The following is a 27,384-nucleotide window of genomic DNA, read 5'->3' as shown; positions in this document are numbered from 1 at the left end:
GCCACTTTCAGGGGACTATGGGCATTGCATCTCTCTGAGCGTCTGTGCTTCTAATGCCACTTCCTGTATATTTTCCACTTGATGGGAGGAAGGAGTGGAAGCTGCCCACGAGCTTAAGAGGCTAAACTGCTCAGACCTGTCAGCTTGAGTGTAAGGAAGTTGGCTGGAGGACCATTATCGACCCTGTGGAGGTAGGATGCTGACACTTCATTGACAAGATTACTCCATGAAATGGCAGTAACTGGAGCGACGCTCAGGAAGGCCACCAGAGAGATGGCTGAGGAGGGAGTAAAAGGCAGATTTTGGCTGTGGCTGAAGAGGAAGTACAGTAATTGGAGGATTGACTAACCCCCATTGAAAGTTGCAGGGGGTGGCAGGGAGATGTCCCTGTCATTGCTGGGTCACCAGGAGATGTACCAGCGCTAAGGCAGCGAGACATCAATGAATGGTGGTCTCTGGCTGATGACCTTGCAGCTGACCTAAAGACATTGTAGGAGGAGTGGCAGGCAGCAATTCCAAGCGGGAAACACCTTCCTGTAAATCTCACTGAACTTCCCAAAGTGTAATACCTCACACTTGTTCAGATTGAATTCCAGCTATCATTTCTTTGCTCACATTGCCAGCTGGTGTATAACCCACTGAATCCTTTGACAACTTTCTTCATTATCCAAAACTGTCAATTTTCATGTCATCTGCAAACTTAACAATCAGCTTACCTTTGTTTTCATCCAAATGTTACAACAGAGGATTCATCCTCTCATCCTCGAGGAAAATCACAGTTACAGGCAGAGTAACACCTTTCCACTACTACCTTCTGAATTCAAAACTTGCTCGCCCAATCTACCAAATCACTGTGGATCAACCAATTTCCCCCGGGATCAATAAAGTATGACTATCTCATGTGCCGTAAAGTTCTGGATCAGCCTACCACGAGGAACCTTGCTGAACACTTTACTAAAGTCCATATATACAGCAACTAACTAGCCAGCCAGTGGTGTGGTGGCATCAGCAACAGACTTCGAGGCAAATGATCCTGAGTTTGAATCTGCTCGCTCACCTTCCATCCGTGTTTGGTTGAGCATTGAGCTAGCAGCGCGTCCTTGTACAAAGCAGTAAAATGCTACAGAAACAGGGAAAAAAAACGCTGCCTGATGCACCACAAGGTGCGAAAAGGAACAACATATATAGAACATGTAACTGCTCTACCTTCATTAACCTTGTCACCCCCTCAAACAACCCAAACTTCACCCGACTGCATATACAGTATATACATTTTCCATACCACTGAAATGAGGCAGATCGGTTTATAACTTCCTGACTTGTCTTTAAGGAACAGCATTTGCTAATCTGTAATCCTCTCCAACCTTGTCAGTGGCTAATGATACACAGATCTTTGTTAAGGATCCTGCAATCTCATTTCTTGCCTCTCAATAAACTGAAAAGATCCTATCCAGCTCAGCATACTTAGCTATTTTAATGCTCTTCACAAGTCCCAATAACATGCCCTCAATGATTTCAACATGGTCTACAATATCAGCATGCTTCTCCCTAGTCTCACTATACTCCATGTCCTTTTCCATGATGAATACTGATGGTTAGCACTCCTTTTGTAGTTTAGTCACTTCCTCTGGCTCCAGGCATAAATTCCCTCTCTTTGTCCTTGAGTTTTCCTTCAACTTTGCTCACCAAGGACATTTAAAGTTCTGTCCTTTTTATGTTCCTCATAATCCTGTCCGATTTCATGATGGACTGTTTTTTATTACCGTCCTTACCCAATCATCATTGTAAATGTAGCCGTCTTAAACCTGTTATTGATCTGTTTGAGGGAGAAATACCAAGTGACAAGACCAGAACACAAGTGTTAATTCAGACCTGAGTGAAATACTGATCTAGAATGGCTTGACATGTTATGGTTAAAACAAAACATTAGCATATACTCCAGAGTTAAAATATTGCCATATGATTTTGAAAATTTCACTGGGATACTGAATGCAGAACTTGAAATGTGTAGAAAAAGATAAAGACACCTTTTATTTATTAATGAACATTAAAGTAACAACATAGAGCACAGTTCTATAAGTTTTGTTAAATAACTGACATATTTAGAATAGAGAGATATAGGTGTAAGAATATCAGTGATAGAGCCAAAGACGAACCAATATGCTTCTGATGCTGTGGTTTATCACTAGTGCTGGAGATTGCAGGCAAAACTGTTTCAACATTGCAGAACTGGTAACGCAGCTGGATAGTTGAAAGTAAAGAAGGTAAAGGTGTATCAGAAAATCATGAGCACCTAGGATTAGACAAGTTGACCATGTGGAGGATACCCATCGTGAGAAGCTGGTTCAACTTTTTTTCTTCTTTTTCTTTCTTTTGTATTTGCACAGTTTGTTGTCTTTTCACACTGGTTGTCCACCCTGTTGATGTAACCGTTCATTGATTCTCTTATGGTTATTGGATTTATTGAGTATGCCCACAATAAAATGAATTTCAGGGTTGTAAATGGTGTCACATATGTTCTTTTATAATAAATATACTCTGAACTTTAAACTTTGGGCAGAGTGACTCTTTTGTAAAGTAATTTCTGTGTAGGTTGTAATTCTCTGTAGGTGGCATTTATAAAACACCCATGGCTTGATGCTCTAATTGTTCTTTTACATTAAAGTCCTATCACAACATAATTTTGGACGCAGAATAGTGATAACTATTTGCAGTACAATCATAAATGATTGCTTTTAAGAATTTAAATTTTCTGTTGAGATTCATTGAAGCTATATAACAGATGAGTTTAGACTATCATATCAGCATGATGTACGACTTTTAAAGCACAGCGTAAGGGTGATATATTTTTAGTCATCACTCAGTTAAATGATAACAGTATCTATGTTACACAAACAGCTGGGAAACTGTTGTTTGTGTAGTATAGCTATTATCACGCAAGAAATGCTGATGCTGGAAATCTTCAGCAGCACATAGAAAATGCTGGAGGAACTCAGCAAGTCAGGGAGCATGCAGTGGAGGGGAATAAACAGTAGATGTTTCAGGCTGAGACCCTGCATCATGACGGATGAAAGTCCTCGGCCCAAAAGTTCTACTGTCTACTCCTTTTCATAGATATTGCCTGACTTGCTGAGTTCCTGCAGCATTTTGTGTGTATTACAAAAGATTTTACATCTTCTTATTTGTACTATATAATGTTTGGCATGATTTTTCCATGTAATATTTTTGTAATTTACTTGTAATGACTATCAAGCTTTTAGATTGTTTTCTATAATCCAATTCCAGTAATAATTATAACCATGTGAAGAAGAATTTGTTGGGATCAAACTGACACAGGTGTTATTGATCTAAGTGGGGACTTGATCGGGGAGAAAGGATGGAGTCAAGTTAGGAAGAAAATACAGTTGCAAGAAGAAGTTTGTAAACTCTCTGCAATTCAATAGGTACATTTAATATCAGAAAAATGTAAACAATATACATCCTGAAATTCTTTTTCTTCGCAAACATCCATGAAAACAGAGAAGTGCCCTGAAGAATGAATGAGTTAAAATGTTAGAACCCCAAAGCTCCCCCCTCACCAACATACAAGCAGCAGCATGGCAATGATCCCCTTCCATCCCAATGTATCGTCCCCCTTCTTCCCCCTGTCACAGAAGCACTGTGGAACACCCATGTGGTCTTTTGCAAACTTAAGACATGCAGCAATGTTTTGTTTTGCAAGCTCAGTGGTGTCCTTCAATGAACACCATTCTTGTACGGTGTTTGTTCCAATAGTGGACTCATGAACAGCGACTTGAGCAAGTTCTGGGGATTTCTGCAGGTCTTTTGCTGTCACCCTTGCGTTCTTTTTCACCTCCTTCAGCATCGCAAGTTGTGCTCTCGGTGTGATCTTTACAGGATGCCCACTCCTAGGGAGAGTAGCAGCAGTACTGAATTTCCCCCATTAGTGGACAGTTTCTCTTACTGTGCACTAATGAACACTCGAGTCTTTAGAAATGCTTTCGTAGTCTTTTCCAGCTTCATGTGGCTCTACAATTCTGCTTCTAAGGTTCTCTGACAGTTGTTTTGATTGAGTCATGGTGCACATAAACAGATGTTTCTTAAGAAGAGCAGGCTCTGTCAGTAACCTGACTGTGTGTCTTTTTTTTATATAGAATAGGGCACCTCTGCAACCCACACCTCAAGTATCATCTCATTGATTGCAACACCTGACTCCAAAAAGCTTTTGTAGAAGGCATTATCCTAGAGGTTCACATACTTTTTTGAACCTGGACTGTGATTGTGTAAATGGTGTACTCAGGATTGATGAGAAGTAGTACAGTTGTTTAGGAAGATTTTGTTTGTCTATTGTTGAGACCTGGATGAAGTTCAGACCACATTTTATGAGTAATTAATGTAGTAAACGTGTACGTGTAAAGAGTTCACAAACTTTTTCTTGCAATTGTAGTTTGGTTGCGCTGAATCAGTACAACCAAACTCTAGGGTAGTCCTGCTTGTGGATTTTCATGTTCAAGTTTATTTTCATTCAACTGTACACATATATACAGCAAAATGAAACAATATTCCTCAAGGACTAAGGTGCAAAACAAAATACACACATCACGTACAGCACATAAAATGTTAACACAATAATATTAATAGAAAATATTCTGTAGATGTGCAAGTTGATAAAGTACATGATTTGTGGCAGAAGATATAAAGTACTATGCAAGATTGGGATGCTGTAAAGCTAGAAACTCGAGAGAAGCAGCCCATGCATAACTTCTCAACTTGTCAACTCTGCCCTCCAAAGGTTGTCACCCTCAATAGGGTGACAGGGGTGTGTTGGTTCAAGTTCCACTATAGAGACCATTTGAATTAAGCAGTGCAGGAAGAGGCCAGTAAGGTGACTATGAGCCAACACAGGCATATACACTCAGTGGCCATTTTATTATGTACACTTGTACACCTGATTGTCAATGCAGCAATCTCGTGGCAGCAACTCAATGCATGAAAGCATGCAGACATGGTTAAGGGGTTCATTGTTCAGACCAAACATTAGAATAGGGAAGAAATGTGATCTATGTGACTTTGACCTCAGAATGATTGTTGGTGCCAGGTGAGGTAATTTAAGTACAGTCGGCCCTCCTTATCCGCGAGGGATTGGCTCTGGGACCCTTCGCGGATACCAAAAAACGCGGATGTTCAAGTCCGTTATTCAACCTGTCTGAATGCGGTGGACCTTAGGACCCAGCGGAACCCCGGACCTTATTTAACTCGTCTCAGTGTGGTGGGCATTAGGACCCGGCGGCAGAGTTCTGAATCCGCAGTGATTCTGTTCACGAAAATAATCACAATCGCAATTTAAAATAAAATGGAAATAATAAAGCAATCAGAAAGAGGTGAAACACCATCGGTCATTGGAAAAGCATTAGGCAACAGTCGGTCAACGATCAGAACAATTTAAAAGGATAAAATGAGAAAGGCCCTGCCCGATTAAAGCTGCAGTTATTACTAAGCAACGCAGTGGTTTAATTATTGGGTTTTGGGGTTTTGGGTTTTTGATCTTCCACATCAACCTGGCAGGGATGGACAGCGCGCTCTGGAGCGATCTGACACTGAAACGAACTCGGGAACTTCCATTCCCGAGCCCGGCGCTGAAACATACGTTTCTTAAGTATTTTATATGCATAGAAAGGTAAAATATATACTATATACTAAGACAAACGTTTGACTAACTGACACTAAATAATACTGGATGTACCTGTTCCAACTTGCTTAGTAAGCGAACTTCCGTTTTTTTTTTCAATTCTGATCCACGATAACCCACGCACATCCTCCCATATACTTTAAATCATCTCTAGATTACTTATAATACCTAATACAATGTAAATGCTATGTAAAATAGTTATACTGTATTGTTTAGGGAATAATGACAAGACAAGAAAGTCTGTACATGCTCGAACAGCAAGTGCTGGAGGAGCACTTCCGGGTTTTCTCAATTCGCAGTTGGTTGAATTCACGCATGCGGAACTCGTGGATAAGGAGGGCCGACTGTATCTCAAAAACTGCTGGTCACCTGGGATTTTCACACACAGCAGTCTCTGGAGTTTACAGAAAATTGGTCGAGAAATAAAAAACACATCCAGTGAGTGACAGTTCTGTGAGCAAAATGGCTTGATAATGAAATAGGTCAGAGGAGAATGGCCAGGCTGGTTCAAGCTGACAAGAAGGTGTCAGTAACTCAAATAAACACGTGTTACGACAATGATGTGCAGCAGAACATCTCTGAATAAACATGTTGAACCTTGAAGTAGAAGGGCTACTGCAACAAACGTACATTCTGTGGCCCCCTTATTAGGTACAGGAGGTACCACTGTGTGTATTTTTGTCCCTCTTCGCAGTTTTTCCCCTCATACACTTGTTTTTATTTTGAATATTCATCCTTTTTTTGTATGTTTTTGATCAATTTTCCTTCATCACCTTTCAGGTGTGAACTTGCTTTTAAAAAATAGATTGGTTCATTCTCCGGTCAGTTTACTGATTGCAAGGAAAGGAACGAAAGCAGATAATAAATATGTAGTGAGCAAGATTGTTCAAAAATGCTGTGCTACTGAACATTGTTTTCAATCTTGTGCCGTGGATTTGCAAGCAGTACAGTTTATTCACTGGGCAACATGAAATGGACTGTTTTGAAATAGGCTGATTATGTAGTGTGTAAATAAGAGCTTTTAAATTTCATTTTGGGTATTTTCAGCTATATAAATGATGAGATGTATTTATCTCCTGTGTATCAAAATGTACAAAGAAATGCATTGTTTGCGTGAACAACCATCCCAAGCTGAGGATGTGGATGGGCAGCCTGCAAGTGTGGCTTCACAGTCCTTTGCCAACATTGCATGCTCACAAGCCAACATAAATGCCAGCAAAATTATAAACAGCAGCAGAAAAACTAGCTCTTTTCTGTCCGCCACGCACACATCCAACCGCAGGACACACTGCTGCCGAGCTTCCGGATTTACCGACCTAGGAGCTTTCTCGGTCTCACTGACCTCGGGCTTCGCTTCTGTACTTGCTCACCTCTGGGGTTTGATCTCACGACTCACCAAAAATGCCTGAGATCTTGGATCTTTGTCCTCGGGGAATCGCTGGCCTCTGGCCTAGGAGTGCTCTGCCCTGAACTCCAACCCCCAGCTCCCTTCTCTGGCTCTCCATTAATGTCCCTGACCCCTCAGTCCCCTCATCCATGTCCCCAAAAACCATCCCTACCACTCCAAAAAAAAGTTTGACTCATGAACCCAGCAGATATCTGCAGCTCAACACCATCGATTGCAAGATGCTTGTCTTGCAAATAGGAACTCCATTACAATGACACAATGTACTACAAGTTGTAGTTTTTAGTTAGCCAGTGGCATGATTAGGTTGTCCTGCCGGCAAAAAAAGTAGACTTTGATCTTTTGGCCTTCTCATTGTCAATAAATTGCAAGTGAATTTGATTGAATCAACCATTTTCTGTCAATTTTTTTTTATATGACAAAAAAAAGTAATTTAGGACTAAAAATCACTGTCTTATTCTTTCCATCTGGCTTTGACCTTGTGTTTGGAAATCATCCAACTGCATAAAATCGGCTTAGCTTTCTTTGTAAAATATTTAGAACAGTTTTTAGCTACTGCATACAATTTTCTAATGGTATTAATCCAAGTTATGAACAGGAATATGTCTAACGAGTGAAGAAATATGTTTCTTTGATGTTCACCTTGAATGGACTAATCAATATTCATCATTATCATTATGTGCTATGTCAATCAGATTCTAATTTATTGTCATGGGCATGCGTATCCAAGGTATAAATGCCATGAAAATGAGCTTTTTGCTGCAGCAGTACAGTGCATTACAAATGTGAAAAAAAAACAAATTGGCATAAACATATTTTACTGTAAATTATTCATAACGCCACAGCCAAATAAAGTAAACATAATGTCATTAGTGCTAGTTGAGGGAAATATACTGTAGGGTAGTACTAGGATTTTTCAGGTCATTCAGGAACCTAATGGCAGTGGGGGAAGTTGTTGTTGAACCCTAAGGTGTGGGTCTTCAGGCTTCTGCGCCTTCTGCCTCATGGCAGCACTGAGAAGAAGGTGTAACCCAGAAGGTAGGTGTCCTTAGTGATAGATGTTACTTTTCTAAGACATTGCCGCTTGCAATTGTCCGCAATGATAGGGAGAGCTGTACCCCATGAGGAAACTGATGGAGTGCATCACTCTGTAACCTCTTGGCTTCCTGTGCATTACAGTTTCCATATCCGACTGTGATCCAGCCAATCAGAATATTTTCTACTATACGTTTATAGAAGTTTGTCAAACCCTTTCAATCTTCTTAAACCTCTAAGGAAGTAGAGATACCAACATGATTTCTTCATGGTTGCATCTTGGCACTCGGTCCAGGATAAATCCTCCAAGATATTGACACCTAGGAACTTGAAGGGAGTAAGAGACATTTCTTTTATCAGCTGTTCACGATGAGATACTTTGAGGATGTTAATTCACTTGATGGAGCAATTCCATCATGTTTCAACGTTTGGAGATTGAGATGGGGAATGCTGTTGCAACAGGATGCGCACTGGTATTCAAGATGCTGTAGAAAAAAACACCAGGGACTTGCCATGGGGCATCCTGCTTTTCTGTCATTTACTGAGTTGTCTAATTATATTCTGGATCTCTGCACATGAAATAATTAGACAACCTGAAAACATAACTTTTTCAGGTTGTATTTTTATGAATATATTTTTATATTTTTATAAAAATGTTTTTGTTATTTTTTATGAATCTCTGTATAGGTAGTGCTAGGTCCATCTCAAATAAGAAAGTGTCTGATATTACTTCAATTTAATGATACTGATATGGATGCAATGTTTGATTGGGTTTTCTGATTCGGTAAGTGTTTTCAACTAATTTAGTTTGTTTTTTGGTTGAACTTTTATTGTAATGGGTTAGAGATCCAAACAAAAAGCCATAGAATTTCAGATTCAACTAATATTAAGTATGATGCCTGCATACCTGGGTTAATGCGTAATCTTCGAAAAAGGTGTAGGGCTGGTGAAATTTTTAGCTTAAATTTATTATTAATTTATTAATAGAAACAGGCTATTTTGTCCTTTTAAGCATTTTCTGCTGTTTTCTTAGATCTTTGTTGATACATCTATCAACTCTTGTTTATCTTCCTATAAAATGTATATCAAAAAACCTCTTTGTTTTAACACTTATAGTTTAATTTGACAAGTTTTGGAGAAACAAGTATTAGATTTCACTATTATTTTGTATGTTGTACTATTCATAATAATATATTAGTCAAGTTAATATAACTTGTCCTCCCTATTTAGTCCCAAGTCTTGATAGAATTTGTACTATGTATCCTTCCAATATTTAATTCCTGACATTCACCAAAGTTGATGTCCTTTAGATGATCAAAGAATGTAGTATAGTTTTTCAAAGCTTATTAATTTACTGTATGATATAGCAATTTAGAGTGTCAAGCAATGCAGTACAGTAGGAGGCACATTGCATAGAGTAGGCCCTTTGAGCCTGGCTGCCCAGCAACCCCCATTTTAACCTTGGCCTAATGACAGAACAATTTACAATGACCAATTAACCTACCGACCAGTCCGACTTTGGAATGTGGGAGGAAACCCACCCTGTCATGGGGATAGTTCTGTTATTTTGTTCACTTTTTCATCTACTGTTAAAGAGAATTTGTCCAGGAGTTCTTATCTTTCAGCGATGTCATGAATGGGAATAGCTGTGGGCAATTCTCAATTTATGATATCATTTGAAAGCAGCTTACTAAAGAATGGATCCTGAGAGCGGCCCGAGAGTGTTTTGAAGGGGCAGGGCCCGGGTCTGGGTGTGAGGAATGAGCTGATGTTTGGACGATTTAAGCACCAGGCCAAATTGAAAAGGTCAGGATGTCAGAGCCGCAGGCAAGGGATAAGCTGATGTTGAGCTTGCTGCTTGGCAAGGTTTACTTGTCTCTGCGGTGAATTGAGGCTGTGGCCTGCAACTAACAGGCTCCTCAACCAGCTGCAGTGATGACTGGCTTTGTGACTGTGAACTCACTTTCATGAACTTTAGTTCTGAATGTTATTTGCTTACAATTTAATGTTGCATGATTTGTTCTTTTTTTACACACTGTGTGTTTGACGGTCTTTTAGTGGGTTCTATTGGGTTTATTTGTTTTGTGGCTGTCTGTAAGGAGACCAATCTCAAGGTTGTATATAGTATACATACTTGAATAATAAATGTACTGTGAACTTTGAGATCATACTTGTAGTGCCTCCTCCAATACTTGATCATAAATTTCAAAAGCGCTAAAGAAGATAAATATCATGACCTTAAATCATGACCATTTGCTGCATATAGAATTGTATCCAGTCAGAATACTCCAAATTTAATAATTGAACTGACAGTGGACTTTTGTTCACTGAGTAGTTGTACTTGGTTGGCTTAATCAAATGCAACTTCTCTGTAGTAGAAAAATTAATTTAACACTTGTTGCAAATTAAATTAATTAACTAGGTACTTTGTAGGCTAGTGCCCAAGATGGAGCTGACTAGATTTACAACCTTCTGCAGCTGCTTTCAGTCCTGTGCAGTAGCCCCTCCGTACCAGACAGTGATGCAGCCTGTCAGAATGATCTCCACGGTACAACTATAGAAGTTTCTGAGTGTATTTGTTGACATGCCAAATCTCTTCAAACTCTTAATAAAGTATACCTGCTATCTTGCTTTCTTTGTAACTACATCGATATGTTGTAGATATGGTTAGATCCTCAGACACCTTGACACCCAGGAACTTGAAACTGCTCACTCTCTCCACTTCTGATCCCTCTATGAGGATTCGTATGAGTTCCTTCGTCTTACCCTTCCTGAAGCCAACAATCAGCTCTTTTGTCGTATTGACGTTGAGTGCCAGGTTGCTGTGGCACCACTCCACTAGTTGGCATATCTCACTCCTGTACGCCCTCTCGTCACCACCTGAGATTCTACCAACAATGGTTGTATCAGAAGCAAATTTATAGATGGTATTTGAGCTACGCCTAGCGACACAGTCGTGTGTATATAGAGAGTAGAGCAGTGGGCTAAGCACCCACCCCTGAGGTGCGCCAGTGTTGATCATCAGCGAGGAGGATATGTTATCACCAATCCGCACAGACTGTGGTCTACCAGTTGGGAAGTCGAGGATCCAATTGCAGAGAGATTTTCATTGATTCTAATGTGTTCTTTAGCATTTACTGAGAATGTTCACAAGAAAATTAATGTCAGGGTAGTATATGGTGGCATGTATGTACTTTGATAATAAATTTACTTTGAACTTTGCACTGGACAACAAATTTTTTCAGAAGTGTAGCTTCCTCAGATTTTTTTTCTGTTTATGATAGACTGCTTGAAGATGAACACAAATATCATTTCAGACTACTTGTATGTACGGGGTCTTTCTTTTGTTACATTTAAAATGGCGATTTTGTTATCTTAATCTGGGGAATGCGGCTTTGTTGTGTTTTAACGCTGCAGAGAGTTTGCGTTAACAGTTTGTTTTACTTTAAAATGATGATAACAAGGTTCTATTAGCCAATGGGTGGTTATGTATCGTTTTGTTTTCGGATGCCATGCTGTATGATATGATTGTGGACTGGGTTTTGGCGGGGAGTCGGAGGAGAGACGAGGAAGACCGCGGACGTGCGGAGAGGCTCTGGTCGATCACTCAGGGTGGTCCCGAGCCGTGAGTCGACGGAATTCGGGTGGTTGTCTGACGTCGAATTGAGCTCCAACGGTAGCGCGCGAAGAACTTGGACTTTGATAAGTGTTGGCGCCTTTTTTTTCCATTACTTTCCTCTCTGTATCAAATGCATATTAATGGCATAGAATTAGTAATATCTATTGTGACGAGAATACACATAAAATTAAGATGTTTGCTGGCCTGGGTTAGCATCAGTGGCATCAGCAGTTGGTCTGCCACCTGTCCTCAGGGGAAAGAGAGATAAGGAACAATGAAGCAGCATGTGGAGATGTTAATGAAGGAGCCATCAGTCTGGGTATTGCCAAGATCGGCTCCCCCTTTGAACCCTGAACTGTTTGAAGTGATGGACAGGCGATCTGAAGATGTGTAATGAAGGGACGGGAGAGAGAGCTGTCTGGAGCGGCTCCCCCTTTGAACCCTGAACTGTTTGAAGTGATGGACAGGCGATACCCCAGCAGGGGGATAAAAAGGGACAGGTTCGTTAAGGCAGCACACACACGACACCCAAGATAACAAGACCCTGGAAGCGGTGCGCCTCTCACGAGTCAGTGGGAAGTACCGGACCTTAAACGCACAGGGTGGAAAGGTACGATCAGCGGGAACCCGGTGTGTGTCCACCCTCGCTTGGGTGCCGGGTTCACTGCAGAGGATCGACTGCATCTGGAGGAGGGGTCACAGTCAATGACCTCAGGTGACATCACAAAGGACCCGCCCAGAAAGCTGCTTGTGAGCAATATCGCCGGTCTATGAGTGGAAGCCGTTTCTGAATGATCAGTCGTTCTCTCTCTCCCTCCCCCCACGTTGTCCATCGCCATGGCAACGATTACTGCGAACTGAACTATTAAATCGAGCTGGACTTTTGTGTCACTTTGAAATTGGTCATTTACCCCTAGACAATGATAGAGCTTGATTGATGCTGTTATCTTAATTCTGTGCACATGTGTGTTTATCATTGCTGAACTATTGCATTTATTATCCTTTCGATTACTGTGTTGCTTGTTTCTTTAATAAAACTTTCTTAGTTCTAGTAATCCAGACTCCAACTGAGTGATCCATTTCTGCTGGTTTGGCAACCCAGTTACGGGGTACGTAACACTATAAAGTGTATTTGTTAAAATATTACTGGGTGTGCTGGCTGATGATTGATGTTTGTGATTGATTCGGGCGGCGACTGACCCTGAGGGGAGTGTTGAAGCAGGTGCAGGGCGGGATTTCCCCTAGACATACACGAGCCAATATAACGGAACGTTACATGTATCACGTAGGAATTTGGAGAAACAACAAATTAACTTTTATTGAATATAATGTGTTTAATTACATAATGGTACTGATGCTTTGCAATAGTTCAACTAAGTTAAAAATATTTTGTTAATGATATTCATTTGTACTCAGTGTCTGAGGCATCTCGCTTAAGTGTCCAACAATAATTCGCCAGCATTGATCTTTTCTCCATGACCGCAATGTCCTGGTGAAACCTTTCACCATGCTTGTCACTAACAGCACCAAGATTTGCAGGGAAGTAGTCTAAATGGGAATGCAGAAAATGAATCTTTAGTGACATATTTTATTTCATGGTTTTATATGCTTGAAGCATGCTTTCAACCAGCTGCATGTAATTTGGTGCTCTGTAGATGCCAAGAAAAATCTCAACGATTTCCTTCAAATGCCTTCCATGTGATTTTCTCCAGTCCCACCAGAAATTCTTCAAATTGCCTGTCATTGATGACCTGTTTGATTTGTGGACCAACAAAAATGCTTTCCTTAATCTTGGCATCAGTTATTCTGTCTCAAATATCAAAATCCTTCATAGAAATTTTTGTGCCTGGTGATAGTAAATTGCATCCTTACAGTCCTGAACCCAATAATTATTACTAAAACATGTCCTGCCACGCAGCAGCTGCGCCGCCTAAGCATACCCAAGCATACCTGGACAAGATAGGAAACGTTCCAGCTTACATTGTAGTCAACATTTTAATTGATTTGAATTATGAATTGAAATAATAAGCATGAGTGATTTCAAAAAATGGTACGTGATAGGGAACTTTCATGGTGATTTTCATGATCAGTAGCCCAAAATTCATAAGATACACCTAAAAGTATTCAGGAAGCAAAATCTTTGTTGTCCAGTGTTATTAGAATGTAGCTTGAGGATGGTTCTGAGGTTGATCTGTCAATCTGGCAGCAGTATTATAATGAAATGAAATTGAGGATTTTTGCTCTAGAATATAGCAGGTGAGGGTGGAGTGGTGAGCATTTTGTTTTCCAGCAGTATGGAAAATAAATCCAGAAAAGTTTTGTCAAGGTGTGACTTAAAAAGAATTGGAAGGCACATTTTAAATGTTAAGCTTTTCAGCGAAGGTAGGAAAGTGAAGCAAGACTGTTTTCACCTACAATAAAATGGAATAATTGAGAGTGGAATGATGGAATAAACAAATTTGGACTTTCCTAAAATGAATCAACTATGGCATTGCTCTTCTCAAAGCTAGTTGAGCATGCCACACTGATAACAACAAGGTGGAGCAGAATCCAAGTAGTGAGTGAGCTTTGGCTGGTATCCCCTGCTCATCTCTCCTCATAGACTTTTTAAAGCTCCCTTCTGGAAAGCACTATAGGGCTATTAAAGCAAAAACATTACACCATCTTGAAGGTTTCTTCCCCTAGGCAGTTGATCTAATCATAAAAGTTTCCCTGTCACGACAGTGCACTGTAGACACTTTAAACCACTTTTTATAATGCTGTTTACATTGTAAGTACATGCTGGTACTTGTGTTTGTGCACATTTTATTCTACATCCATCCTTTAAGCTCTAACTTTACTTTTTATTTAATCTTTATTCTTTATAACTGTTGAATATCTTTTTTTGTTGCATGCTTCGCTGTGACCAGTACACCACAGCAAATTCATAATACATGTCAGTGTATATGCTAATTAAAGTTGATGCTTTATTCTCAACAATTTTTAAATGTTTGGTGTAGTTAGATATATTGTAGTCAAGTGCAATTGGAAAAAGCTTGCTAAATTATTAATGAGCTATATATTCAAACATTAAAGTACCAACATATAATTACCCTTTTCGAAAGACATGGTGGCTGTTCATATGCCAAATCTTCCTGGCATAAAGCTGAAATGTATATCTGGACTTCCTTAAGTAAGTCACTGCTCTGTCACCAGACCCTGATGAATCCAGTTGCAGAACAGACAGATTGATGCATGGCATCTGACTAGTGGCGTGTTTTGCTTTAGGAACATCAAAGTGTCAAGGCGCAATGAAAGTTAACCTCATTAATGGACAGATCCATCAGATTCAAGCCAAATTAGTTAATGATGGTAGATTTACTTCCCTGAAGGATTTTCTTAAAAGTAGTCTAAAATGTATTAGCCTTTTGTCCATAGTTTAATGGAGAATTGTCTGCGTTGTATACCTTGCAGTTTACCCGTTTCACAGATTTCCTGAAGTTGGGGGTAAGTTAAGAGGTTGAATGCTACCACATCTGACCACCTGCTCTGCAGCTGGATTCTGCTGAGAGTCCAGGGATGATATTGAACTAAGGAATCAGATACTCTTTCTTATTTGGCTCTTCAGCTTTATGCCAGCTCCGTGCCATAATAAACACCTCTGACTCGACCAACTTCTACCTAATCCATGCCTTCACATCCACTTTCCTGACCCCAGAACATCAGCTTTAACAAAACATTGTTGCAGGAAGATCAAAGTTCTCAAGGACTTTATAAAGGCAACGCTTCTCAGGCAATCAGCCTGTTGACTTTCAGCCGGTGTCCATAGCTTGAAATCCATATTTGTCTCCTGTGAAGGGACTCTTTGTCTCTCCACCAAAGGGAACCAAGACTAGTTGGATGAGAATAACCAAGAATCTAAGGAATTAATCAACTACAAATGTGAGTCATTTGGCGATTGGATTGGGGAAAGAGTAGCCATCCTACAGACAGCTGAATCGAGAAGTCCAGCAAGAATTCTGTGCTGGATGGAGAAAATTCCGAGGATTCGTAACACTAACAGTCAGGGCACATGTTTGACGTACACACCATAAAGGTTATTTCCAGTCTATTCACCCAATATTTCACATAGAGCGAAGAAGTATGTGTGCATTAGGGACAAAGAGGCAGTTAATTCGAACACCTCATTTACCCTAACTCCACCCACATTTGAGCACCTATAATAACTTATTTTATCTAGCCTTTGCTGCAACTACTGTCAGATAAGATGCTGTAGAAACCATGGAGACACAAAAGACTGCTGCAGCTGGAATCTGGAACAATACAAAAATTGCTGGAGGAAGTCAGTGTGTTAGGCAGCATTAATGGAGAGAAATGGGCAGTTGATGTTTCTGGTCAAGACCTTCATTTGGACTGGACATACAAAGAAAGTAGTGCTTCTTTGATCCTAAGAGGCTGCTTTGCATCCAGTCATCTTTTTTCCTGGCTTCAGTGTAACTTTAAACTCTAAAAAGACTCGAGGCAACCAACATTTGCATTTTATTTTCTAATCTCAACACTTGACTTGGAGCCAACTGTTCCATCAGCTGTTTTCTCAAATTAAAAATTTAACTATTATCGTGGATGTGTTCCTAATTACATAGACACAGCGGCATATCTCTTGTTTTGTTGGCTGAAGGGCCAAAAACATTAGTTTTATAATATTAAAAGGTTTTAGTATTGGGTATTAATGCTATACAAGATGCAATTCAGTCTGAATAGACCATCAATATGTATTGTATTTAAACTGAATATTGTCCATGAGTCAATTTCCAGCATCTGCAGAATTCCTGTTGTTTATTGTTCATGAGTAGTTATTTTTATTCCAGGCAATATTTCAGTTGTATTACAAATATTGTTATGTACGGGTAAAGAAAGAAATATAAGAGATACAGCTTTCATCTTTGTCATCCTGAAACCTTAGTGTAATGAGATTAAAGAACATTACTGATTTCTTTAAATGAGGGAAATGATAGATTGGATCGGGGTTGGTGTATGCACTCAAACCACAAAGAAAAGGAAAGTCAATAATACTTTCTGCTCTGAATGGATAATTAATCATTTACAATTTTTTTCCATTGCCTGAATATTTAGATTTCATGCAACTTACTGAAATTTAACAGGAATAAAAAAGCAGTTTGAGTTAGCATTTTCAATGTTTTCTAATGTATTCATAGGCACTTTTAACAAGAGTATAAAACTGAACTATGGTAAGTATTTATTTTGTGCCATTAATTAAGTAAAATGGCCTGAGCCACTTTGCAGAACTGTTATCAAACCAAAATTTGGCAATGGGTGATTTAAGGAAATAATATGACAGATGGCTAAAGCTCGGTCAAGAAGAGACATTTAGGGAGTGAAATTCCTATTTTGTACTAGTCAAGAGGCCATCTTGTGCAGGTTTCTAGGGCCTGAAGTGTTTCCAAGATTAGAAAAGGACGACAGTGTGGAGAATTTGAGAACAAGGAGGACATTTTAAGATTAATATATGCAGATCACTATGCACAGACTAGGTGGATAAATGGTGCATGTTTGGACACACAATAGAGTTTGGAGGGTCAGTCAGTGGTACTTGAGAATAGTCGAATCAAGGGATAATAAGTGGATAGGCGATCCTTCCACCAGAGATGAGCTAAAGAGCAGACAGCAACACTCACCGTGAAAGAAATGACTATTAATGGTGAACTGAAGTTAAATGTTTTGTTCATTTTATGGAGGTAGCCATTAGGGAGTGTTTTCTAGTTAATACAAAGCACAATACTGAATTTTCTACAAGATATATTTTCATGGGACCTAAAATCTAATTGCAAGTCTTTTTATCAGTAGATAATTAAAATCAGAATGACTTTGCATGATCAGTGATTTCACAATTGTATCATTATTGATATTTTCATTGCAATGATGTTTATTTTTTTATTTCAAATATTTTTATTGTTTTTTTTCAAATAAAGAGAGCATAGTATAAAGGAGGTTTGCGCAGTTCATAACAAATGTATCAAATGTACAATTCACATCTATGAAAGAGATGCACCCATAGTACAATCATGCTTTGGTTGCCTCCCTGCCCCGACCCACCCCTCCCAATCCCCAACTCCAAGCCATTGTTGCATTAGCAAAAAGGGTTAAACAGAACCTTTGTCCCCACAGAGCTGCATTGGTATAGAGAAGGTGTATTTTCCTAATACATAGACTGTTGTATGTTTACAAGTCTGGGTCCGTAGAATTTTACCGGGAAATGCTGGAAGTCATGGATTTATGTGCAGAGGAAAAGGAAGAAAGGATGGACCTTTAGTTTGGCTGGGAATTCTGAAAATCTTCAAGGAAGGGTCCCTATACCTTTTGGAACTTTATGTCCGAATTGAGAATTGAATAATGGATCTTCTCAAGGTGTAGACTGGACATGATGTCCCTGAGCCACTGAGCGTGGATGGGTGGGGCGGCATCCCCCCACCTGAGCAAGACTGCGCGCCTGGCCAAAAGAGAGGCTAAAGACAGTGTGCGACGTTTGGTCGGACCTAGGTGCATGTCCCCCTCTCCAGAGGTGCCGAAAAGAGCAATCAAAGGGTTAGGTTCCAAATTATAATTAAGTATTTGGGATAGAGTTTGGAAAACAACTTTCCAGTATTTTTCTAAGCTAGGGCATGTTCAGTACATGTTCAGTACACCTTTTGCATTTGTCGCAGCAGGGATTAACATCTGGGTAAATGTGAGATAATTTAGCTTTAGCTATGTACAACCTTGAACTGTAGCAAGCAGTAGCAGGCACATGTAGAGGTTGAGTTAACTAACTTAAGAACTGAATCCCATACATCTTCTGACAGTGAGAAATTTAAATCTTGCTCCCAGGCAGTTTTAGTTTTGTCGGTGGGGGGGGGAGCGGTCTGGCCTCAGGATGGCTAGCTTGTTGCAAATAGTAGATATTAGACCTTTGTGCAATGGATTCATGCAGAGAAACGTATCACTGATGTTTGTGTCAGGTGCCTCAGGGAAGTTTGATATCAAAGGGCTGATAAAATGTCTAATTTGCAAATATTTGAACAATTGAGTGTTGGGTAGGTTAAACTTTGCAGATGGTTGTTCAAATGATGCAAAGCAGTTGTCTATAAAAAGATCTTTAAAGCACCTGATGCCCTTTCTGTACCAGTCTTGAAATGTTGGATCATGTATAGAAGGCTGGAAGAGATGATTATATATCTGAAATCATCTGAAAGAGAGAAGCCATGGAGACTACTATGCTTTCTGAACTGAGCCCATACTCTCAGGGTGTGCCTCACAACAGGATTAACAATTGGTTTAGGCATAAGAAAAGGGAGTTTGGATCCAAGAAGTGCGGAGATGGAGAAATTCTTAATAAGAGTTCAGCTCCATTGCCACCCATATTGGGCAGTGAGCTTGGTTGTAAAAATGGGACCAAAAGATCAGACAGCGTATGTTAGCTGCCCAGTAATATAAGCAGAAATTGTGCAAAGCCATGCCCACAGCACTTTTAGATTTTTGAAGATGGACTTTATTCAGTCGGGGACGCTTGCCCTTCCTTAAGCAGGACGATATGACTGAGTCTAGTGAGTCAAAGAAGGCTTCAGGAATGAAAATTGGTATAGATTGAAAAAGGTGTAAGAATTTAGGAAGGATGTTCATTTTGACAACATTAATTTGGCCCATTAGGGACATAGACAGGGGTGACCACTGTGCTAGGCTCTGTTTTGTATGATTTAACAAATTAATGAAATTTTCTCCAAAAAGCCGCTTATGTTTCCTTGTTACTGTGACGCCAAGGTAAGTAAATTGGTTATTCACTGCGTCAAAAGGGAGGTTGTGGAACTCTGATGCTTATGCTTCTCCATTTATTGGAAGAACTTCATTCTTATGTAAATTAAGATTGTATCCTGAAAACTGGCTAAATTTGTTAATGAGTGAGAACATGGGGAGTAAGGAGGTGATCGGGTTTGATATAAAAAGTAAGAGATCATCAGCATAAAGGGAGACTTTGTGCTCAACTCCCTCCAAATCCCCATCAGATCTGTACAACTGCGGAACGCAATGGCCAGTGACTCTATGGCCAGATCGAAAAGTAAAGGGCTTAAAGGGCATCCTTGGCGGGTTCCACGTTTGAGGATGAAAGTTTGGGATTGCTGAGAGTTGGTTAAAACAGAGGCGGTGGGATGCGAATATAACAGCTTAATCCACTTGATAAAACTTGGTCCAAAATCAATTTTTTCTAAAACAGCAAAGAGGTAATTCCATTCTACGCGGTCAAATGCTTTCTCTGCGTCATAGGAGATGACACATTCAGGGATCCCAACTGAAGGTGAATATAAAATATTTAATAGACAGCATATGTTTTAAAAAAAAGGGGAGGTGGTTTTTGACAAAACGGATTTGGTCTTTAGAAATAATTGAGGGTAGGATGTTCTCCAGTCTATGGGCCAAAACTTTAGCTAAGATTTTGACATCGACATTTAACAGAAAGATTGGCCTGTGTGAGGAGCACTCTGTTGGATCTTTGCCTCTCTTCGCTAGAAGAATGATGCATGCCTCATTAAATGATGCTGGCAGTTTACCTTGATAGAACCAAGGTTAGTTGAGGTAAGAGCAGTGACGAAAATGATTTAAAGAATTCTACAAGGAACCCATCGGGTCCTGGAGATTTACTAATCTGCTGCAACGAGATGGCTGAGGATATCTCCTCTAATGATATTGGCTCATTCATTCGGTCTCATTTTGAGATCAGGAGAAAGTGTGGGGATATTTAAGCTGTTTAAAAAATTCTCGACCGAAATGTTATCATTTGGGGATTCAGAAGTGTAAAGTCGGGAGTAAAAATTCCTGAATGTGTCATTAAATTCAGAATGATTCGAGCTGATGCTTCCATTTTCCATTCGAATTTTTGTAATGTGTTGTTTGGCTTTGAGGCACCTTAATTGGTTGGCTAAAAATTTACCAGATTTGTCACTATGGATATTGAACCAGCTCTTGCTCTTCAATAGTAGGCGTTCAATTGGGTGAGTGGAAATAAGATCAAATTTAGTTTGGAGTTCCACTCGTTTTTTGTACAGCTTCAGATTTTTAATTTGAGCATTTTGTTGGTCTATTTCTTTAATTTGATTGGCCAGATCTAGTCGTTCTTTATGGGTCTTTCTTTTCACATTCGCAGTATAGGAAATTATTTGACCCCTGAGGTATGCTTTCAAAGCGTCCCAAACAACCAGGCTTGAGGAGTGACATATTGGTATTAAGGAAAACGGTTGCACCCTATCCTCGTTATATGCGTCTTCAGATTATGCAGATTCACAGTTATGCAATGAACCTATTTCTACCAACGCCTCGTTATATGTGTCCAAAATTCACAGTTATGCGAGGAGCACTGCCTTCCCGCCAATACAAGTCACGTGCGCACACCTCAGTCTCACTGTTGGGATGAGAAGCATCGCTTTGCCGCCAATACAAGTCAGGTGCACGCGCCTCAGTTTCACTCCCGCCACTCTCGCATTGGTTTTGGCAAGGTGTGGATGCGCGATCTTAAACTTTTGTTGGTTTTACCTACGGTGCAGTGATTTTGTGCTTGAAATATTTAACTATGTCTCCTAAGCATCCGATGTCATGTCTTGGGCCGTCAGCCAAGCAGCAGAGAACCGCTTTAATAGTTGAAAAACAGTTCGAAATTTTAAACAGCGCGGCATCAGCTGATGGTAACACAGCTCTGGGACACTACTGCCAGGAACAGAATCTTGCCTTTAAAGTTCTTTTGTTGCTTGACAATGCACCAGCCCATCCTAAACATTTGGACAGCATTCATAGAAACATAGAAACATAGAAAATAGGTGCAGGAGTAGGCCATTCGGCCCTTCGAGCCTGCACTGCCATTTATTATGATCATGGCTGATCATCCAACTCAGAACCGCACCCCAGCCTTCCCTCCATACCCCCTGACCCCCGTAGCCATAAGGGCCATATCTAACTCCCTCTTAAATATAGCCAATGAACTGGCCTCAACTGTTTCCTGTGGCAGAGAATTCCACAGATTCACCACTCTCTGTGTGAAAGTTTTTCCTAATCTCGGTCCTAAAAGGCTTCCCCTCTATCCTCAAACTGTGGCCCCTCGTTCTGGACTTCCCCAACATCAGGAACAATCTTCCTGCATCTAGCCTGTCCAATCCCTTTAGGATTTTATACGTTTCAATCAGATCCCCCCTCAATCTTCTAAATTCCAACGAGTACAAGCCCAGTTCATCCAGTCTTTCTTCATATGAAAGTCCTGCCATCCCAGGAATCAATCTGGTGAACCTTCTTTGTACTCCCTCTATGGCAAGGATGTCTTTCCTCAGATTAGGGGACCAAAACTGCACACAATACTCCAGGTGTGGTCTCACCAAGGCCTTGTACAACTGCAGTAGTACCTCCCTGCTCCTGTACTCGAATCCTCTCGCTATAAATGCCAGCATACCATTTGCCTTTTTCACCGCCTGCTGTACCTGCATGCCCACTTTCAATGACTGGTGTATAATGACACCCAGGTCTCGTTGCACCTCCCCTTTTCCTAATCGGCCACCATTCAGATAATAATCTGTTTTCCTATTTTTGCCACCAAAGTGGATAACCTCACATTTATCCACATTAAATTGCATCTGCCATGAATTTGCCCACTCACCCAACCTATCCAAGTCACCCTGCATCCTCTTAGCATCCTCCTCACAGCTAACACTGCCACCCAGCTTCGTGTCATCCACAAACTTGGAGATGCTGCATTCAATTCCCTCATCCAAGTCATTAATATATATTGTAAACAACTGGGGTCCCAGCACTGAGCCTTGCGGTACCCCACTAGTCACCGCCTGCCATTCTGAAAAGGTCCCGTTTATTCCCACTCTTTGCTTCCTGTCTGCTAACCAATTCACCACCCACACCAATACCTTACCCCCAATACCGTGTGCTTTAAGTTTGCACACTAATGTTAATTCTAACATAACAGTGCGTTTCCTGCTGCCTAACACAACATCGCTGATTCAACCACTGGACTGGTGTGATCCACATTCAAGGCGTACCTATTTTTTTTATGGCGAACTATCTCTCAGAGGCTGCAAGCAACAGACGATTTTGAAAATCCCGGGAGTTTACCAACGGTGAGGGAATGGTGGAAGTCGGAACACTTGGCACAAATGGCGATGGACATGGACCCAAGTTTAGAACAGAGTCAGCATTTCAGTCGTTCCCTGCCATCAACCCTTCTTCCCTACAAGCAAATTTATGCTGAAAAACAAAATGCTGCCAAGCAAACAACCCTCACCACTTTATTCAAATCGCTGTAATCTTCTGTTGCCGGCAGTTCTAAGAGTTCTGTGAGTCTTCCTTCACCCCTTGCTGTGCTTGATATTATCCTGACGACCACAACCATCCACCTTATCCGTGTAAAGCTGCCCGACACCACAACAACCACTCATCTCCCGGAGCGAACACACCTGCCACTGTTGGTGAGTACTGTACACCAGAGGATGTTAACTTTCTATGATTTATTACATTGAATATTACTTTAAATTGATTAAATACAGTACAAATGTTGTCTTGTCGTACTGCTTTTGTGTCATATTGGTATGAAAATGTGAATAAATTATAGATAAAACATATTTAGGAAGCCCTCTGGAACGCATCCCTATTTTCTCCATTTAAATAACTATTCACATTATGCATCAACTTCAAGGAACATATCCCTTGCATATAACGAGGATAGGGTGTATCTGGTCCTCCATAAATTTTACAAAATGATTATCTGACAGTAAGATCTAATTAAAACGCCAATGCTTAGTTATTTGAGGAAGGCCAGGAAGAATTATAGACAGGACAACAGTAGCATGGTCTGATATCACTATACTCTGATAAACACAGGAATTAGCTGGTTATCAACTAGAAAGTAATCAATTCTAGAAAAGGCATAATGGATGTGTGAGATGATTATTTGGGTGGAGAAAGCACCATACATCGGAGATGCCATAGTTGGACATGAAGGACTGAATTAATGAGGCAGATTTGCTTAGTACTCTGGGAATAGGAGACGATCGATCCAGCACTGGATCTAACCAACAGTTGAAGTCTTCACCTAGTATGAGAGAGTATGAACTCAGATCAGGCAGCGCAGAGAAAAAACATTCAAAGAAGTCCACATCATCCGAGTTAGGAGCATATATGTTGGCCAATGTATTATATAATTTCCCCGAAACAATGACAAAACGGCCGTTTGTATCTGATATTGTATTGTGGAGCTCAAAGGGAACATTTTGATTTATGAGAATTGAGACCCCCCCCTCCCCCCCCCGGGCTTTAGCCTGAAAAGTGGAGTGGACGTGCTGCCCCACCCATCGTGACATAAGACGGGAATTGTCAGAATTGCGAATGTGTGTTTCTTGTAGAAATGGAATTGCTGTATTAAACTGTTTGAGATGTGAGAACACTTTCCTTCTTTTAACAGGGTGATTCAGCCCCTTGACATTCCAGTTTGCAAATTTAACGGACTAACCATTCTCCTTTAAAAGAGATGCAGGTTGATAAGAATAAGCGGTGTCAAGATTTCGGGTATCAGCTCTGAGGCAAAATGTAAAACAGAGAAACAGGGCAGAAATAAATCCTGTATAGCAAGGACTTCTAAGCGTTCTTAAAACAGTACTGGCATTGGAGTACTTTCCCCCCACCCCTCCAACCCACAACAAGACAGCTGCCAGAGAGCATAGCAGCAAGCTCTTAAGAACAATAGTCATCCAACAGTACAACCTCCTGTCACTCGTAGCGTCATCTTCAACTCTGTTATTGATATTTAAAGGAAACAGTAAGCATTCCATACTCCTAAACTGACCTTGTGCTTAGTGAGAGATAAAACAATTCCCCCAAGGTTTATTAAACATCGCTCTGAAAAATGAACCATAAAAAAGAAATATAAACTGATATTTGAAGAAAAAATAATAAAATAAACCAACTTTACCCAGTGCTCCTCCCATGGAAGGTTGTAGGGTTCACTGAATTGAAGGTAAAAGGAAATACTCACAACAGAGCAGTCTGAATGAATATTATTCCCCCATCGTAGTAGTCAGTACCTAACCCGGCCAAGCCAGACCAGACCTCGCTATCCAAGCACTGCTAACGTTACCTGGCAGAGGGTATGGGAGAAAAATATTTTATGAAGAATTCGGTGTAGTGGGGAGGCTGTTGATGCATTTCCGTGCTTCGTCTACCGAGCGTAGCCACCTCTTGTCACTGCTGGGAAGTGTGATACGGAGCCGTGCAGGGTATAGTAGGAAAGGCCTGAACCCTCGGTTGTATAGCTCCATCATTACTTCTCTATACTCGGCTCGCAGGCTCAAACCTTCGGGAGAGTAGTCCTCCACAACCGGAATCTGCTGGCCGTGGTATTCTAGCTTTCCTCTCTGCCGGGCCTCTCTAACCAGGAGATCTTTAATCTGGTAGCACTGCAGGTGAAGAATGACCAGGCGCGGTCTCTGTCCTGGGACTGGTTTAGCTGCTAGTGAACGGGGATGGGAGCGTCTCCTTCCCGAAGATCGGGGATGGGAGCGTCTCCTTCCCGAAGATCTCACAAGGCAGACTGGAAAAAAATTCAGTAGGACGCCCGCCTTCAATAGATTCCGGCAGGCCCAGGATGCATAGGTTCCGCCGTCTGCTCCAGCCCTCCAAGTCAGTAACTTTAACCATTAGCTTTATATTGTTTTCACGTAAGCTAGAGCAGATGTTTTCCAGCTCACTTACGCGCTGGCTCAGGTCGTCCATAGCGAGCACGAGAGAGGGTGGGCGTTGGCCATGGTCCTCCACTTTGCATTGGATTTGATCGAGTTTCATTTCCAGCAGACTGAAAAAAGATTTAAATTCGGCCACTAACGCCTCATGGTGTTGGTCTAGCAGCGTGGAGATAGCCTCAACTGTCAAGCCAGCCGCCGAATCGTCTTTTTTCTCAGATTTTGTACTCTTTGAGGTCATTGTGAAGTGAGCATAGTCGCAGGCCACCGAATCATCTTTTTTCCCGGATTTAGTACTCTTTGAGGTCATCCTGAAATGAGCATAGTCGCGAGTGGGGGGAGAGCAAAAAGTCCAACAGTTTGGTATGAGAAAAGGGGGAAGAAGGAGTGTGGAAATAAAAAGGAGGGAGCGCTGGTTCTCTGCGACTACTCCATGTGGCTGTCAACCTGAAGTCTGCAATGATATTTATTCAGTTAGATTTTGCAGATATGTGGAAACTGAGGCAGGTTGAGAGCCTTGCCCTCTGCTTCTGCAGAGGACTTGATTTCAACCCATGAGAAAGAATGCAGTTTGCATCAGTTTAAACTATCTCGTAGCAGAATTAAAACAACTAGTTTTATCTGTGACAAAATAAATTTTACCAGTGACTGCTAATCTTTGTCAACTGAAAGGAAATGAGATTTAAGATAATCTGTCAGGCTTAACATAGATGCAAGAGCTCAAATTATAGTTTTAAGTTGAGGCACTGCATGTTGTCAACAGAAAGAACTAAACTGAACAATCTGATGGCAAAAAATATGAGATGTGGTTTGATAATATCTGTATGTTGTGGTCAGCTTCAGTGTCAAATTGGGGAAAATATATCTGTGGGAGAGAAATAGAGATAACATTTCGGGCTAAGTTTTTTCTACCAACACTTCCCTTGTCTTGGAACTTGAAAATGGAAACTGCCATTTAAAACTGCTGTTTATAGCGGTCATTTTTAAATAAATGTTTATCTGCTCAAACAATATAAGCAACAATTACTTTTCCTGATCAGTATTATCACTTTTCCTATACCCTTAATCGGATGCCCACAATATTATTTAATATTACCACCATGTTTGCCATTTTGCAGAATAAATGTACAAAACTTGGACCATAAGACATAGAAGCAGAATTAGGCCATTCAGCCCATTGAATCTACTCTACAGTTCCATCATGGCTGATTTATTATTCGTCCCAACTCCATTCTCCTGCTTTCTCCCCATAACCTTTTATACCCTGTCTCATCAAGAACCTGTCAACTTCCACTTTAAATATACAGAATATTAGCCTCCACTGCGATCTGCAGCAATGAATTCCACAGATTCATCACCCTGTGGCTAAAGAAAGTCCTTCTCTTTTCTCATCTAAAGGGACATCCCTCTGTTCTGAGGCTGGTCCTGGTCTTCCAACATTATAGGAAACAATTTCTCCACATCTACTCCATCTGGGCCTTTCAATATTCGATAGGTTTCAATGAGATCCCCTCTCATTCTTCTAAACTCCAGCTATTTTAGCCAACATTAAAGAATGAATGTTTATGATTGAATGACAGTCGCCACTTATGTTTTTTGCAGGTTTCCGACTAATTTAATAAAGCAGTTTGATTGGAAGCAACTTAATGGAAAAACTTGAAACTTTTAGGTAAGTTGTTATTTCTGGTTGTACTTGCCAAACAGCAGAAACAAAGTTAATGACTAAATTTACATACCAGTCTTTTCCAATATAGAACTATTGAATACAGTTAATGGATAGGCATGACTAGCATATCTGTGCAACACACAACTCATGAGTATTAAATCAGAAACATTATCCAAATATATCAACATTATAAAGTTTAGGATGTATTAAAATACACAT

At 40.5% G+C, this 27,384-nt stretch overlaps 1 protein-coding gene across 4 annotated transcripts in view; it reads left to right on the top strand.

Annotated features, from left to right (window-relative positions):
• LOC134356309 (palmitoyltransferase ZDHHC7-like) overlaps positions 1–27,384 on the top strand; it is a 78,594-nt gene that overhangs the window by 15,683 nt on the left and 35,527 nt on the right. The window contains exons 2-3 of one of the 4 annotated variants that reach the window (XM_063067175.1): positions 23,090–23,234; positions 27,102–27,168. The gene's annotated coding sequence lies outside the window, so the exon portion shown is untranslated. Of the gene's footprint in view, positions 1–22,735; positions 23,235–27,101; positions 27,169–27,384 lie in introns of all 4 variants that reach the window. The other 3 variants (XM_063067173.1, XM_063067174.1, XM_063067172.1) reach the window with 3 other exon arrangements.

Source organism: Mobula hypostoma, chromosome 14 (genome assembly GCF_963921235.1).
Source record: "Mobula hypostoma chromosome 14, sMobHyp1.1, whole genome shotgun sequence".
In the NCBI taxonomy this organism is placed as follows: Eukaryota; Metazoa; Chordata; class Chondrichthyes; order Myliobatiformes; family Myliobatidae; genus Mobula; species Mobula hypostoma.
This window is presented reverse-complemented; position numbering and strand designations above follow the sequence as displayed.